At 40.4% G+C, this 16,417-nt stretch overlaps 1 long non-coding RNA gene across 11 annotated transcripts in view; it reads left to right on the top strand.

Annotated features, from left to right (window-relative positions):
- The first annotated feature begins 358 nt into the window (after nucleotides 1-358).
- The window catches only part of LOC310893802, a 51,921-nt gene continuing 35,862 nt past the window's right edge, over nucleotides 359-16,417 (top strand). For 7 of the 11 annotated variants that reach the window (XR_014579305.1, XR_014579306.1, XR_014579307.1 and 4 more), the window contains exon 1: nucleotides 359-15,319. This is a non-coding gene — a long non-coding RNA (uncharacterized lncRNA). The remainder of the gene's footprint in view (nucleotides 15,320-16,417) is intronic. The other 4 variants (XR_014579301.1, XR_014579302.1, XR_014579303.1 and 1 more) reach the window with 1 other exon arrangement.

Below are 16,417 nucleotides of genomic sequence, written 5' to 3'. Positions count from 1 at the left end.
AAAAGAAAAGAAAAGAAAAGAAAAGAAAAGAAAAGAAAAAGAAAAGAAGAAAGAAAAGAAAAGAAAAGAAAAGAAAAGAAAAGAAAAGAAAAGAAAAGAAAAGAAAAGAAAAGAAAAGAAAAGAAAAGAAAAGAAAAGAAAAGAAAAGAAAAGAAGAAAAGAAAAGAAAAGAAAAGAAAAGAAAAGAAAAGAAAAGAGAAAAGAGAAAGAAAGAAAGAAAAAGAAAGAAAAGAAAGAAAAGAAAGAAGGAAAGAAGGAAAGAAGGAAAGAAGGAAAGAAGGAAAGAAAAGAAAGAAAGAAAGAAAGAAAGAAAGAAAGAAAGAAAGAAAGAAAGAAAGAAAGAAAGAAAGAAAGAAAGAAAGAAAGAAAGAAAAAGAAAAAGAGAAAAAGTAACAAATATCTGGAAAAAGTTAAATATTTTGAAGAAAGTGACTCTCATGCTGTTTTTATATTTGCTTCTGAGCCAAAAGCTGCTGAAGAACTTGAAATGTGGTGTTCCAAATCCGTAAGAAAGAGATGTACTTTTTAGTGAGAAACACCAGCTACACAGCTTTGAGAGTTTTTAGGACTCAGAGAGGTTTTCTGTCTGATTCTGCCTTGCCATGATCACTTGTGGTTATTCATTAGAGGCCAAGATCACAGTGGTACAACTTGTAGCATAGTTTCTCATCCACTGGAACAGATAGGGAACATTTCAGAAACATTTACTCAGACTGAGAGAATCTCTAATGTGTGCATCTATAAGCACTTCCTGGGAATGAAATCAAACTGTAGTACAGATGTTGCAGAGCTTCATTCTAAGGTTTCCAGTTGATCACGGAGACTTGTAAAAGCAAAGAACAGAGAAACTGTTCTTGTACAAAAGGTCATTGTTTGTATTTTATTAACTTTTTTATTGCTAAACATCTGCCACTAAATTGGAAGCCTCAGCACAAAGCATGTTGCACTTTATGTACAAATCAACCCAGTCTAGTCTAGCAAAAGTTGATGCTGGGATGGCACAGCACCCAGCTTGGTCCGTATGGTATAGGTGGCGGTCGCCTTGATGCAGGTGCTCTGAAAGTTAAATGTTTGGAAGCACAGGTAGCAATTTGGAAAAAGGAACCTAGCTGTGGGTGGTCGTGGTGTCAGGGAAGCCCTCACAAAACATCTCCAGTGCAGGTGTTCATGGGGGGCCTGGCAGGGCTCACCTCTGGCTACAGAAGTAAGACGAAGGAAGTCAAATGAATACAGATCCATCCAGACAGTCATCCCCTGAGATCAGTGAGGTGGTGGCCCCAGAGGAGAGAGGCAGAGGGAGTCAGTCATACAGGGTTTTCAGGCAGATTGGAGGCAGCAGGAGGCTGTGACAGAAGTACACGGAGTGCCTTTGGTGTAACAAACACTGCCAAACTGCCTGATAAAAGAGGTGCTTAAGTTACATACAGCACAAGGCAACTTTCTGGTCTATAAAGAAATCAGCTAAAGGAGAACCCATCCTGGATCTGTCAGAGTGATTCAGTCAGTGATTATTTCAGTGGAGTATTTGATCAAATGACTCAAACTTCCAGGCATTTTGTCAACTGACTGAAAATGAACACCAGACATCTGACTACATGCCTGAAGTCACGTACTGAATTAAGCAGTCAAATAAATAAGGGGACTAACAGTTAGCGCACACAGTGTGCTCTCAAAAATGAGATTTCTTTTATTCCCTGACGACAAAGATTGGACTGCCCTTCTTTGAACTGGTGGGGGAGGAAGGACATCCTGTACTTCTCTGTATCTTGTCCAAACCTTCTGCTGAAGGGCAGTGAGGGGGAGGCGAGGGCTGGAGTGTACCCTCTCCTGTGTCAGTCAAAATATTCTGGCCTGGTATATGAGATGGGGCAAGATGCTCTTCAGGGGCTGATGAAGCAACTTCATCTTCTTCTTTGGAGCTTTTTTTGTGCAGCCTGTCTCTCAGAGCAGATTGCATTTACCCACCTGCTGAAGCAAATGTGGGTTGAGTGATGTTCATAGTTTTATTACAGCTTCTGTTTTTGAAGTTCTTTGCCTGAACTGCTTCATCTTTCCTTGGTGGCTGTATTTAATTCTTTTTTTTTTTTTAAAAAAAAAAAAAAAAAAAAAGAGGGCGATCTTTGCCAACTTCTCTCACAGACAAGGTGTTTTCAGGTTGTACAGTTAGGGCCCTGAGAAGAAACTTATCTGCTTGCGGTGTTATTTTCCATCAGGGCATAAAGGTAGGTTGCACTGTTAAGCACATCACTTCACGCCTGCTTGGGGAACATGAAGTGCTGTTCTGAAAGGCAAGGAGCAAACCAGCACTTTTCCATGCTTGTCTGCACAGCCCTCTGGTGAGTGAAGGGAACTCCACATCCAAGTTGTCCCTGGAGAGGTAGGGATTAATGCAAACCTTTCCTGTGGGGGGGAGTAAGGGGAAGAGCCTGTCCTTAGCAGCATATCTGGGCCCATTGGGCACTGCTGGAGCTGATGCTTGCTGCTGGGACAGAAATGAAGCCTTAGGACAGGTTATAAGGCAGAGAGAATCTTTGTGGCAGATTTCCCAACATGCAAAAATCTGAAAAGGTACTTTGTGAACTGAAAGCGATATTTCCGTATTCGGAAAAAGGACTTTCTGATTCTAAATATATTCCTGTGAATTTGTTTTATGCTCAGCTTCAAGCTGGAGAGAGCTTGCAGGAGCCCTCTAAACACCCAGTCCCCTTTTTCCTTCCATGCAAAGAAACTACCTGAGAATATGTGGCTGTACAGCTGTTCAACATGGAGGAAAAGTGACCTGCTATGAGTACTGCTGGCGGTTCCCTTCATCACCAGAGAAAAACCCCTCACAAATGGCATCCTGTTGGTATTTCTGCAGGGCTCCCTCATCCAGGTTTCAGAGCAGATCTTACTCATCTAGATGAGTTACCACTTCCATTTATTCTAGGCAAGAGGCCTAAGTTAAAATGGAAATTAATGTGTTTGTTAACTTCCCTCTCATTTATGTTTGTTAGCTTTTCTCTTATGCACAGTGAATTAAAAAATAATAATAGCTAATCATGGCCTGGCAGGGATTTTTAATGGATTTAATTTTTCTCCATCATGCTTACATGTAATCTCTAACATTCAGTGTTTTATGGGCTTGTTATCACTCCAGTAGTGCTTGTAGAGCATGCTTGGAGTGCTTGCAGAAAAACTGCAGGAAATACGTGCTCCCCAAGACCAACAGGTGCTGGTTACCATTCCCAAGCCAAGCAGCGCATGTTTTGTATCTAGATGGCTGCTTTAGCATGATTCACATCAAAGGGGATTTTGTCTTTCTAACAACCACACTGAGGGAAGGGAGCATTTAAAGGAATGACTTACAGCACGTAATCGGTAGTTGGCCTGAAAACACGCTCGGGCTTGGCCCTTGAACTGCCCTTGCTGCGATGAAGCTGACAGACTCTGCGTGCTTTTTGTCAAAATGAAAGGTGGTTACCTTTCACTGCATTGTGACATATTACATATGAAATTATGACGTTATTACACATGAAATAGTAGAACCTGAACGTTGCCTATGTGGGTATGAGTGATGTGCATGTCGGCTGCCCGGGGGATCAGGACCAGCCGGGGTTCATCACTCTCCCCGCACAGGTCCTGCCACTACCCAGGGGGATATTTAGGTTTTGCCAATCAGCTTTGTTCTATAAAGCATGAATCCATTGTAATGCTCCAAAATAGTGAGGGATTGTTGGTCCATGCAGTGCAAGAAGCACTGTTGCTATGGTAACCAATCCTGTATCATTTTTGGTGTTTCTGCAATAAAAAACAATACATATATATATATGTGCATTACTTTTATTAGATTATTGTACCTTTGAAAAGCATTGCTCAGCTTTTTTACCTCAGAATCAACAGTTTAATTTCAGACTGGGTCAGTACCAAAATGATGATCATTGTTATTCCAGATGCTTTTTTGGTGGCCTTTGTGAATTTACTGATGGTCTCAGCTCAATAGATAGTGACAGGTGTCTACACTATTAGTGTCTACTACAATTAGCACTAATTGGTACCTCTATTGGCAGTAGAGATTGGCTAGGGATTTAATGGAGATGAGAGATGAACATGTTCTCTCTGTGTTCGTCCCTTCTTTCCCCAAATATACAGCAACACACTTCTGAAATAAACACTCATGGTCAAAGTAAAGAGAAAAAGTTTCAATATTTATTACTTGGTTTGTTCCTGAGCTGTGGCTTAATGGAAGCATTCAATCTCTGAGACTTTCAATTTGGCACTTTTCAGGTGAAATTTTCATTACTAGCCTAATTTTTTCCAGGTGCACTTCTGCAGCTGCAATGTATTGTGCCATAATTTAGCACCTGCAGTTCTCCCTAACAGCAAGAATTTCCAACCAGGAAAAAAAAAATGGTTGGGTCCAGCCTTGATTTAAATAAATAAAATTTAAAAAGCAGCCCCATCATGAAAAGAGCAACAACAAGCTGCTTTCAAAGAAGGTTTAATCAAGCAAAAGTGTTAGTGATACAATACTGTTTGCTGATAAGCATTAACAAAAAAGAGGGAATCTGTGCATTGCATTTTAAAGCATCTCTTACAAGGCTGTTTTTTTTACTTAATTGTTACTTCCCTTTGTAGGAAAATCTCCCCCATTTGTTAATTTGTTTCTTTTCTTCTTATGCCTGACAAACAGCTCTAACCATGTTAAATTGTTCACTTGTGATAGGGGAAAGGGTTTTATTTATGCCTGTGAAGTTAGTTGAAAGTCTTAGACATGTGAAATATATAGTGAGTTCAAAACAGGTGAATTACACTCCAAATAAGTGTTGGCAGCTCTTTATCTTTTCCTTGTTTTCCATATTTAATTCCACCCTTGAAAGATGGAATATGCATCATTTCCCCATCGTCTCTCTCTGGTTCACATTGAGTGAAGTGTTTTGAATTAATTATGTTAAATTATTAATAGCTCAAGATTTGAAAACATTACAAGGTTTGAGTAATGTTTTATCAGGCAGTAGGTGTATGGTAATTCTGACGTTTTCATACAGTAGAGTACATTTCCAGCTGATAGGTAAAAATAACGACTATATGCTGGAAGCACTGAATTCAGTTCATTGTGAAGCATAATAAGGTAATGAATGTTTAGGCTGCATATTAGGAAAAAAACTGCCATTAATGAATAGACTCCAGGAGAAACAATGAAGGCAGCATTTTTTAGGTCATGTAAAATGAACTGTACAGAAGTATAGAATACAAAACAGTTCTGTATTGGTAAGGACACAAATGACATAAAAAGTTTCTTCTGCACCCGATTCCTGTGATTCTCTCATATGAAATATTCTCTGATATAGCACCTCTACCTGTCCGTTATTAACTGATGGCTAACTAACAGTTTGTTTGTCGGAGAAAAGGAAAAATGCCATAGCATTTAGCCCTCTAAACAAAGCATTGCACTGCTAGAATTATCCTAGCTTAAAGGGCCAAATACAAAGTTTATCTTCCGTTAAATCTCCCCAACATTTTAACTAGGGCTGTGAAATAAATGGTCATCTAAATCAAGCTGTATTAATTTCAAGCATTATTTTGAACCTGTTTTATGGTGCTAACAACCATCCAACCGCATTTAAGGGAGAGGCAAGACAGCTGACAAAAGACCTGAGAATTAGCTCTATAATTATTTGCTCAGGGAAAATGGCTTCTTTCCACTTTCAGCCCACGGTGTAGCTGTTGATACATTTCATCAGCCTCGCGTAATAAACCCTGTGGAGGAATTAAGGAGCCAGGAAATATAGGTTAGACTCACAAGACAGACACCTGCACTTCGCGCTCCTTGATGCCCCTGGGTGCTCGCAGCCCACCCCGCGTGCTCTGCCCCCAGCTGCCCGTGTGTCCCCTGGCTCAAGGCACCCCTCCACCTGGGCTGGCATTTAGGCCATTTCTCAGGAGAACTGCCCTACCCCAGGCATTTTTCTGGGGTTGGCACAGTTTCCGCTTCTCATACCAAGTAACAAGCTGTTACATGGGCTAACAAGAAATGAGAGCAAAGGGGCGTCTAACTCTCCTGAAAAAGTGGGATTTTGCCTTGCTCTGAGTCTTGCTGTCTCCTGGTGATTGAGGTCTCTGGGCAGGCAGTGGTTCTGGATCTGCTCTTCAGTGACCAGCTCTCTCCAGGTTGTATGCAGTAGCCTCCAGCATCCAGCCTGGGGCTGTGTGGAAGAAGGCAGAGTGCCTAAAAGCTGTGTGTGGCATGACCTAAATTTTCCCTGTGAGTTTAGATTCATTCAAGTAACAAGTCTTAGTGGGAGAGGAAAAATATGTATACATCTGTCCTCATATATCTAACCATAAAGGGTTATATTTCCAAAGGTATTTAGACATCTGTTGAGTCATGTAACTGCTAGAGTGATTTTCAAATGTACCTTAGTAGATCTGACAGCCAGTTCTTATTTCAACGAGTTATTTGGACAGCCAGCAACATTCTCAAAACATATATCTATTTCTCTGTGTATTGCATATATACTGAAAATCCAGCCCACAGTCTTTTGCAGGGAGAAGCTTGAATGCTATTCATATACATCTATAATATTAAAATAGCCATTCACTGAGCATTTTATAGTACGTTCTACAAGTCTTGGCATCTGAATTAGGTGCTCACAAGGACTCCTGGAGCACTGGGCTTCGATAAGATGGTATCTGCCTTCTACAAAAGAAGAAAATGCATTACTCCTCCTCTAGTTGGGAGCTCTTCCAGTTGTTTCACAACTTGCACACTTGATAGCTGCCATTTCAACTCTACTTCATAACCTTGCATTGCCTGACCCTCATGTCTCAGCAGCGTGGGTACTTTTACATGTCAGCACAACAAATTCAGCTTCAGTAGACAAATATCTTATTTTTTACTATGCAGCTTACCTAGTGTCCACACTTGAGCGCAGTATCATTTTGCTGACAGCCCTACCAGGACTGGTAAGGCCAAAAAAAAAAAAAAAGAAAGAGAAGTTCTTGCAGGGCCTGTAATTAAAATTTGTTTTCATACTACATACTGAAATGTAGGGTGTAATATCTCAGCTCACTTACATTTATGCTGTTATTTCACAGTGTCACCAGTGTTCACAGTGCAATCAGGGTACAAACTGGCAGAACTGAAGCAATCTGCTCTGTAGTTGCCTTTAGTTCAAGTTCTCATTGTCTTGTAATTAGCTGGAGTGAATGCAGCTCCCCAGCAGCACGCTGTGCACAGTGACATGCTTTGGAACGAGGCGCAGGGCTGGAAATAAAAGCGTTTCACTCAGGGTGCCAAAGTGCCTACTGTAGGTGCAACACCGAAATTCGCTTATTATAATCCCTCTTGCCTAATTAATTCCATTGATAGCCATTCATGTTCATCAGTTTTGTTGACAGTCTTTTACAAAGATTTGTCTTTTCCTTTTTCTTTTTTTTCTTTTTTTTTTTTTATTTAAACTGGAATAGTTTTATTAGGTTGTTTACTTCAGAGTAACGTGCCATCTTTGATTAAACTCCATGTGGATTTATAACTATGTCCTCCCCATGTTTCTGTGACCTTTACGGCACATCTGATAAAAATAAAAGGTCATGGATTCCAAAAGAACTGGTTCTAATAATAATGTCAGGCAGGCTCCCCTGAAAGTGTGTGATTTTCCTTCCTTCTTTCTTGTCTTTTCTTCTTCTTTTTTTTTTCCTCTCTCTCTTTCTTCTGCTGTTTCAAAGTAAGATGAAAATTAACATGAATAAAATTAATGGTTTAATTTTGCAGGAGAAAGAAGAGGGTTTACAGTGCTCCACTGGGGAAAAGGGCTTTTGTCTTTGTTGATGACCTAAACATGCCTGCCAAGGAGAAATATGGTGCCCAGCCTCCCATTGAACTGCTGCAGCAATGGATTGACCATGGCTACTGGTTTGACAGGTGCAATAAATATTAATTAGTGTGCTTGGCTACAGCGGAGTAATGATATACACTGTTTCTCTGAAGCGTTAAATTGTAGTGTTAGTCTTTTATAATTCCTCATCTTCTCAGTCACAACAGGAAAACACTCCGAGTTACAAGACTCCCTGTATAGAAAAAGGAATAAAGGCTTATATGTTGAACTGAATTACAGCATGAGAAAGGCAAGCCTATATGGGGGAGAGGCACAACATGCATTTTCATGTTTTTGAGAAAACATCATCAGTATTTAAGCCAGCGCAAAACAGTTCCAAATAAAATTTTAGTTCTTGGTTGTTAAAGGACTAAAACAGGATCATTTGTTTTTCAATGAATGGCTTTGAGGTTAAAACGCATTTGAAGATGGTTTTTCTAACATGCAGCCAGTGTTTAGGGGAAGAGTGGGTAATAGACTCAGGCCCTTTTCTGCATGATTCATGTTAATACTGGTTGTTAGAAAGACTTCAGATTCTTCCTTGTTTATGTCGCATATGTCTATATTCAAAAGAAGTTTACGTTGTTTAAGAGCAAGCCTCATTAATCTTCAGATAAAAAAAAAAAAAGAGTAAAATAGCACCTAGTCATGGAGACTCCATTACAGTGCTTGATTATTAGACAAATGTAACCATACCTTATGATACACTTAATTATATACACCTAAGGTATAAAGCAGCTGCACTTTTACCAAAAGAATGGGCCATTAATTAAGAACTGGTACTTCCTCTAAGCTTTATTACTATTATGGTTCACAATTATGCTTAAACCAGTCATTATGCATATTACTGTACTGAAGATCTTGTTTTCTAGTAATATGTGTTTAACATTGTATTACAACTTTACATGGCAGCCTCAGCCTGTTCCCTCTGTGCCTTTCAAAAGAGAGGCATGAAAGTTGGCAGGTAGTGTCTGCATTTCAATTGGAACTCCTACCTTTCTCTTTACCCTTAACCAAATAAAATAAAGGCTTTAGCTTTTCTGTAGTACAATACAAAGGAGCCAGGAAATAAAAGAGGAGACATGTGGGTGTTTTTAAGTCAGATGTTTTCTCAAAACTATAGAATATTTCTTAATATTTTCAAAGTGAAATTGCACTAGAAGCTTAAAGCATTAGGTAGAATCTTTTTATCATTTTATACTGAACTTGGGAAACAGTGATTGAAATGCATGTAATTTTCCAGCTCCAAAATCTCTCATTTTCTAATGAATAGAGCAGAGTTTCTTTCCTTTTAGGAACAATAAGGCTTTGCATTGTCAGCAGCATTCATATTACCTTACCCTCTGTATAAACCATGAGATGGTGTTTGGGAAGATGCAGGTAGGGACAATGAGAAAACAAACTCATGCCATTTTAAATATAAAGGTTTTGCTCCTTTATATACTCAGAATTACTTCTGCTTGTGGGTGCAGCTTGTCACTTGTCAGCCTGTCTGGATGAGCAATATACACAGAAAGAACAATTCGAGGGAGACGATCTTCGCTGGATAAACAACAAAGCATTACTTACCTGGAAGGCAAGAAGACTGGCATGTTTTTTCCCCCAATGACAATCTATAACAAGCAAATATTTGCTGATAATGTCTGACAATATAGCCACAGGAAGACGCAGCTGAGGTAATTCGAGGTAGTATCTTTTACTGTTAGAGGGATCCATGGCTTTCTAAGGTGATTAAACTGTTGGCAGCAAAGCCATTGAGGATGCTAAATAGGAGAGACTTGCTGGTAAAAGACCCACCATTGCCTCAGAGCCTGCTTTACATCACGCTATCTGCGTGCTTACTGCAGACAATGAAAAAAGGTTCCTGGTTTCATGCAGGTAAGAAGTCCCAAGGAAATGGTGCTCTTGTGTTTGTATTGTCTGTTAGCCCCTACCCCCTGCCAACTTTTGAACCAGATTTGTCAGAGCTACTGCAGTCTCAGAGATGTAAAAACATCGTGAACACAGCAGGTGTGACCCTGGTGAGGGAAGGACAGGTGTGGTGCAGGACCAGGCCCACTGTGTGGACTGGGGTATTGGGCTGGGCATGTGGGGGAACCTGAAGCTGCAGTGTTATGTGAAGGGGTGAAAGCTCCCTTGGTTCCTCAGTCATTTGGAAAGAAGTCATTTTTTGTCATAAATAATCAAGAGAGCTTTGCAACTAGACCTTTACCTGGACAATCTGCTTCATGATATATTTTCATTTTTCTACTAGTCAAAGGCCTTTTATAAATTTCAGTGACTGCCGCAGTCCCCTAAAGATAGTCTTGGCCTGCATGAGCCCAATGTACTGAGCTCTGTGCTCAGACCCTTTTGAACATGCCCAAATACTTGTGTCAGAGGGAAAAGCAGATGGTGTGAACTCACTCATACCAGAATTACCCCACATGAAGACTGCCCAAATAGTTCCCAGCTGGATGTGCACAGCTCCATCACCTTTGTGCTACCTGAGCAGGAGCCAGGAGCTAATGTCTGGTCTCTGGAATAGCTCCATCTGGCAGAAGACCAGGGTTGCAGCTCCTTTCCTGGCATGAGGAACACAGCACCCTTTACAGGGGAACATGAACTGCCAGAACAAAGTAGCAAACAAGACTTGCTTTCTTACTACGAGAGCTGTTATGACTTTCAATCTCCTTTCTGGTAATTTGTTTTAAACCTGTTGCGAACCCACAAGGTATACTTGTGTTTGCTCATCTAGGTTTATTTGTTTGCGTCTGTGTGTATCACATTCAAGCCTACTGGGGGTATGTCTTGAATATGAAAATGAAATGCTTTGACAAACATAGATACCCTGTGCAAACGAGGTGTGGGAGAGGGAGTCACAAGTGCACTAAGGAGGGAAGGAAGATCTAAGCTTAGTTTTGGACTAGGAAGCCTTGCTGGCTGGATCTGCGCATACCGCCAGCAGAAGACAGGTGTACTCTGCAGGAGAAGCTGAATAAATCTGATTCTGAGCAGTATCATCATCATTTTGTATCCACAGCACGTTCATCCCCACGTTCATTTGCGCATCTGTTGTGTATTTAGGTCTTTGTACTCCAGCAAGCCTTAAGTTATGTAAGCGGTTGCACATCTACACCTAATAGACCATATGTTACAAAATGGCTCTGAGGTGGCAAAGTAAGGATGGGCTCAACATGAGGCAGAGAGCTTAACTGTACCAGTGAAGAAATGGAGGGAACATGTAGCAATAAAAAGGAATAAATCCTGCCTTAAGATACTGTGTGGTGGGTAACTTTTCCCATGATGACACAAACATTATTTCCTGATGCTAGGGAAAAAAGAAAAAAAAAAAAAAAGAGAGATAAAACACTGCTTGTGTGCTTCTCTTTTCCACTCCCCCTACATAGGCATTGACTGCTTTATTTACTGATACCATTCCCAATGAAAGGATGTGTTTAAAAGGTTAATTTTAAATGCAGTACAGCTCAGTCTGATTTCTTTCATAACCAAGCTTTACATGTAGGGTTTGGACAGACAATCTTGTGTCCTCAACTTACATCAGTTTACAGCCAGTACTTTTTAGTGATGGATTTCTAGTGAACAACGTGAACCTTCAGAGATGTGTTTCTCAGGTGGTTTGGGAAGCAACTGGGTGTTTCTCCCAGTTTGGGAAGGGTGTTTTTTTTGTTAAGCAGGACTTGGCCTTTAGACTGGGCCTGAAGGAATGTGTGATCAGGGAATTTTGTAAAGAAAAATGAGATGTTCACTTGAGCCTTTGCAGGTTACTGGACTATCTAACTCAAGCTGTCTGAGATGGTTGTGTTCAGGTACAAATGGACTGAGACTCTTCTAGGGCAGGTGAATGGATGGAGATCAGTTCTTGCTGTGGACAAACAAATGAAAGTATGTCAGCCAGGCAAAGACAACAGAAGGCTGTCCTTATCCCTGTGCTTCCATCCAGGTAACCCATAAGACCCAGAAGATATTGCATATTTGACAAAGGTCAGCATTCTGGCCAATTTTGTGTAGTATTCTCTATTCCAGTAAATATCACGTTTCCTGGGTTAATCAAGAAACATCTGCTTCATCTGTCCACTACTTGCTTCTGTCTGCTCTAGGGAGAAAGAAATGTGCACATATACCAACTTTTATATATTTATATCTATGTGTCTGTGTATGCATATATGTATGTATGTATATAGTTAGTATAATATCATACAGATACTGAATAGGTCTGTAGATGCTTATGCCATTTCGCATATTTATGAACACAGTAAGGACGCAGCCCATTATCTGGGGCTTTCCATCATAACAGCTGTGCATCAAAACAGCATCTTTTCTTTCATTTATCTCATTAAGAAAAGTCACCACCTACTCTGTGGCCATTGCTCAAGAATTCTGTGACTTTACGTGTTTGAACTTTGAATAGTATTGCAGAGTCTGACCCAGATACCACCGCAGGCTGCTTATTTGTAAGAGATGGAAAAAACCTAACTCACCAGCTATGTTGGATGAGGACAAAAGGTCTAGAGCATTACAGTTTGTATGTGTGTAAGCAGAGAGTACTGTGTGACTGTACACTGAAGAGTCAGGCAAGTGCCACTTTGTACTGCTGTCAGGGCTGAGCCCAAGGGCTGACTGCCTGGTCCAGCCCTTCCGATGCCTCTTTGAAGTAGCTTGAAGCTACTGGAAGGGCAGTCATGGCAACAAAGGGCTCCTCATGGGCTTTGCATCAGCTGCAAAGCCTACCTGGAAATCTGAGCAAATGCATTTTTGTCTGTGCCAGTCTGTGTGTTGTCCCAGTTAAATAGTTAGTGTTACCCAAGCTGTTAGTAATGTACTCATTTAATATACTCATGTATATGAGCAGGTATATAAGCATGTCTCTGGAGACTGTATTCACAGAAGTGTCTGTGGACCAGAACAGTCCTAAGGAGGTACGTATCTAGGGCTTAAGTTTTCAGCTCTGCTACTGAAGAAAGAAGATCATGGAATGTGGAAAGCTTGGGTGCAGACTGGCTGACTTCTCTGCAACTTTTCACCCTCCACATCCCACACCTACTGCTCCTCTGTTCCTATCCAGCCACTTTTTCCCCTTGTTTCCTTCTGAACCTCCAATTTTGAAAAATGAATCCTCTTGAGTAACACTTTTTCACTTTCAGATCTCATACTCTTCTACTTCTGGTGGTTCTGTGATGTTGTAGACAAGGGACACCAAAAGCATTTGTGGACTCAGCTGATATGACCTAGCGGGTTCCCTGTCTATAGCCCCTACCTTCTCCAGGCTGAATTCAGCCCCAAGTCACCAATGCAGACACAGAATATCAGTTGATTTACCTATAAAAGGACTATTGCAAATGATTTGGCTTCTCTGGAGGGCACTGGGAGAAGGCACCGAAGAAGAGAAATTATTTTCCCCATACTCCTCAAGCGATAGGTGGTATGAATCTTGCTACAGCAATAAAATATTCTGGCAGCATCTGAAGCTGCATTATGGAGTGTATCATTTATTATTTCTTCATACAGTCATACTTATCATGAGATTATAAAGTTAAATTTATGTATATCATATTTTGAAAATTACCAGAGCCAACTGTGTGGGCTATTTATACTTGATCTATTAATGAGAAAAGTCACTTGGCAGGCACAAAAGAAAAGAAATATATGTTTCAACCCCTTCTTGGATTCTAGATTTTGGAGAGTATTTACACGAAAAAAAAAAAGTTTCAGAGCATTAATCTTTTTAATCCTCCATCTTCTAAAACGTTATTTTAGAAGGCCAGGATTGAAGAAAGTATGCTGTTCTTCTGTTGAATGCAATCTCCCCCTAGAAAACTGGTTCACACTGTGCAAGGGGCAAGAATGAGGAAGACAAGATCAACTCAGAACCTTCTTCTTTCTCTTGGCTTACACCTCACAACAGCACTCATGAAGTCTTTGTGTGTATCACACAGCATATCTGAGAGGGAGATGTATAATGGAAACATACACATCTCCTTGGATTCACAAATTGGTGATTTACAGGATGTGCACACACTTGTCCATGATGGAGTTTATATAAACCATATGAGATTCACCAGTGTGTTTTTCTTCTGCCCCTCTTCTCAGTGGCCTTATCCCACACAAATCCTTCTTTACATGATGCAAGATGACAGTCTTTCTGTATGCTGTCCTGTTTGATTCTTCAGGTAGCTAACAAAGATTACTGGCCAGCTACTGAATGTTTCTTCTCCTCAAATGGAGCCCCATAGGGCCCCTTGGTCTTTTTCATATTCTGTGCAAATCTTTCCTTGGAAACTAGGTAAGGTTCCTAGCTGCATTTCTCTATATATCTCTTGCTCGCAAATCCTTTCAGTTTCCATAATGTATACCACTACTCCTTGGTGGTGGTATACATCAATCCACGATTTCAAAACACAGACTCCAGAAGGTCACCAGTAAGTGAATGGTGTTAAGTTTTGCATAAAATCCAGAATTGTTGTTATTGAAATGATGGACTCAGAAGTGTTAGTCTAACATTTTTGGGAGTGTTACTATTTCTACTGCTTACACCAATGCTCTTGGTAAATAGCATATGCATTTAACAGTTACTCCTAACAAATTGAGATATGCAAACAAGATCATATCTTTGTCCCTATCACAATTATTTTAGTTTTGTTGCTCACTGAATAAGAGCATCACTGAAGCTGTCACACATTTCTAACAAGAAAGCAGTTCTTGCCAAGAAAATAAGGGTTTTTATTGAGAAGTCTAGATTTTTTAAAAAAGAAATTAAAACCAACTCTGATGAACAACAGAAAGCATTAAAATGAATAGCCAGGTAATTTTTAATAAACAGTTTCAATTGAAAATTTGGAAACATAACTAATATTATTTGACTTTTCTTTATATTTTTATTTTATCTCATTTCATTTTTTTAAAACAAAAAATGTATATTTTTGTATTTACTTGTTCTGTTGTTGTTCTAGTAATACCTACTGTTTTATTTCTCAGTCAGAAGTGCTCCCAAACTCCGCGTTATATATATATATATGTATAGGTTATATATGTAACTCTCTCTATATATACACATATATATAGTATTTATGCTATATATTGTAAATACTTATATATAAGGATATATATAGCCTATACCTATCATGCAAATCACGTTTTGAGTCAGTGCCTTGTTTACCTTCTCTACAGTCTTTTTACCATCAGAATGGGAACATTTCAGAGAAAAAAAAAAAAAAGGAAAGATTGTGGAGAAAGGCTACGCATTGATATTTTTCTGCTGAAATGAAGCATTTTTGGTCAGAGTGTAACCAGCTTAAAATAACAGTCCTCCAATAGCCTCAAAACATGCAGATGAAGGAGCCCGACGGGAAACCATGAAGGATAGGTTTGTTTCACTGCCCAAGAAGAGAAGGAGACAGGAGAAGCCCCAAGGATGGGTAAGAAGATGCCTCCTGTATGTGTTAAGAGTCTGACACTTTAAATTGGTAAGGAAACTGAACTGGGGAAAATCAGGTGGGAGTGTTACTCTTTTGAATATATTTCTTATCTCTTGTGCAGTCTTGATATATGAGACCAGTGGGGCTAGAAACTTCTGCAAAAGCCTGTTGGACTTTTGAACTGTTGCACATTTGTGGAGAACTAAATGGCAAAGCAAAGAGCCTGCAGGGCTTGCACACTGGAAAACTCTTGGGTTAAGCAGTGAAGGGTTTATTGGTGGCCCTGAGAGCATGGCAGTCACATGCCAGGTCCCTACCTCTGTCAAGAGATAAAAGGGAATCTGTGGGGGGAAGCCTGACAGAGAGAAGACAGGGAGTCACCAAGTGCAGCTGAAACAGGAACAAGCATTTCCATTGTTTTTGTTTGCAAAAGTTCCCCAGCTGTTAATCATTTTCAGGAGGAAGAATAGTTGCCTGACAAACACTGACAATCACGAATCTTGTGTGTCACTGAAGAAAGCGAGACTTCTTCCTCCCATTCCTCTGCTCAGGTTTTGCTGCCTCCTTCTTCCTCCTATTCCTCTGCCCAGGTATTGCTGCTCCTCTCTTGCTGCTCTCTCCCTGGTGCACTGGCAGGCTGGGGTGACACTCAGCCTGTCGGTGGTGTCAGACAGTACCACGTTGCAGATCACAGCAGCGACCCTCTGTCTTCTCTGCTTCTTTCACGCGTGAAGGGAGCCGTGTGATTGTCTCACAGCAAGCCATAAAGAAGCCGAACCACCAGATGGACTGATCTAGCACCAGTCACGCAGCACTTTTCTAAGGCTCAGGCATCATCCGCATCTTCCCCTCCATCCCACCCCCAGGGGTAGTAGCTTTATGAACTGGAACAAAAATGTGATGAGGCTTTCAAGCCTTCTGACACTGCAGTCCAGGCTCTTTCCTTGTCCACTGCACACTTTCAGCTGAAATTTAGCAGCAGTTTTTCAGAGAAGAAAGAGACAGTGAGTTAACAGAATTACTGCCAAGACTGTTTAAGCAAAATAAAAGAAGCGAGCACAACAAAAGCAAGGGAGAAGTACTGATTGTCAAGAGGGAGCCTCAGAATTATTAGTAAAATAGGGATTAAGTCTCTGCTCTGTTAAT

The sequence above is a fragment of the Anser anser genome, assembly GCF_964211835.1.
Source record: "Anser anser genome assembly, chromosome: 1".
NCBI lineage: Eukaryota > Metazoa > Chordata > Aves > Anseriformes > Anatidae > Anser > Anser anser.
Note: the sequence above shows the minus strand (reverse complement) of the source record. Positions and strands in the feature narration are given on the sequence as shown.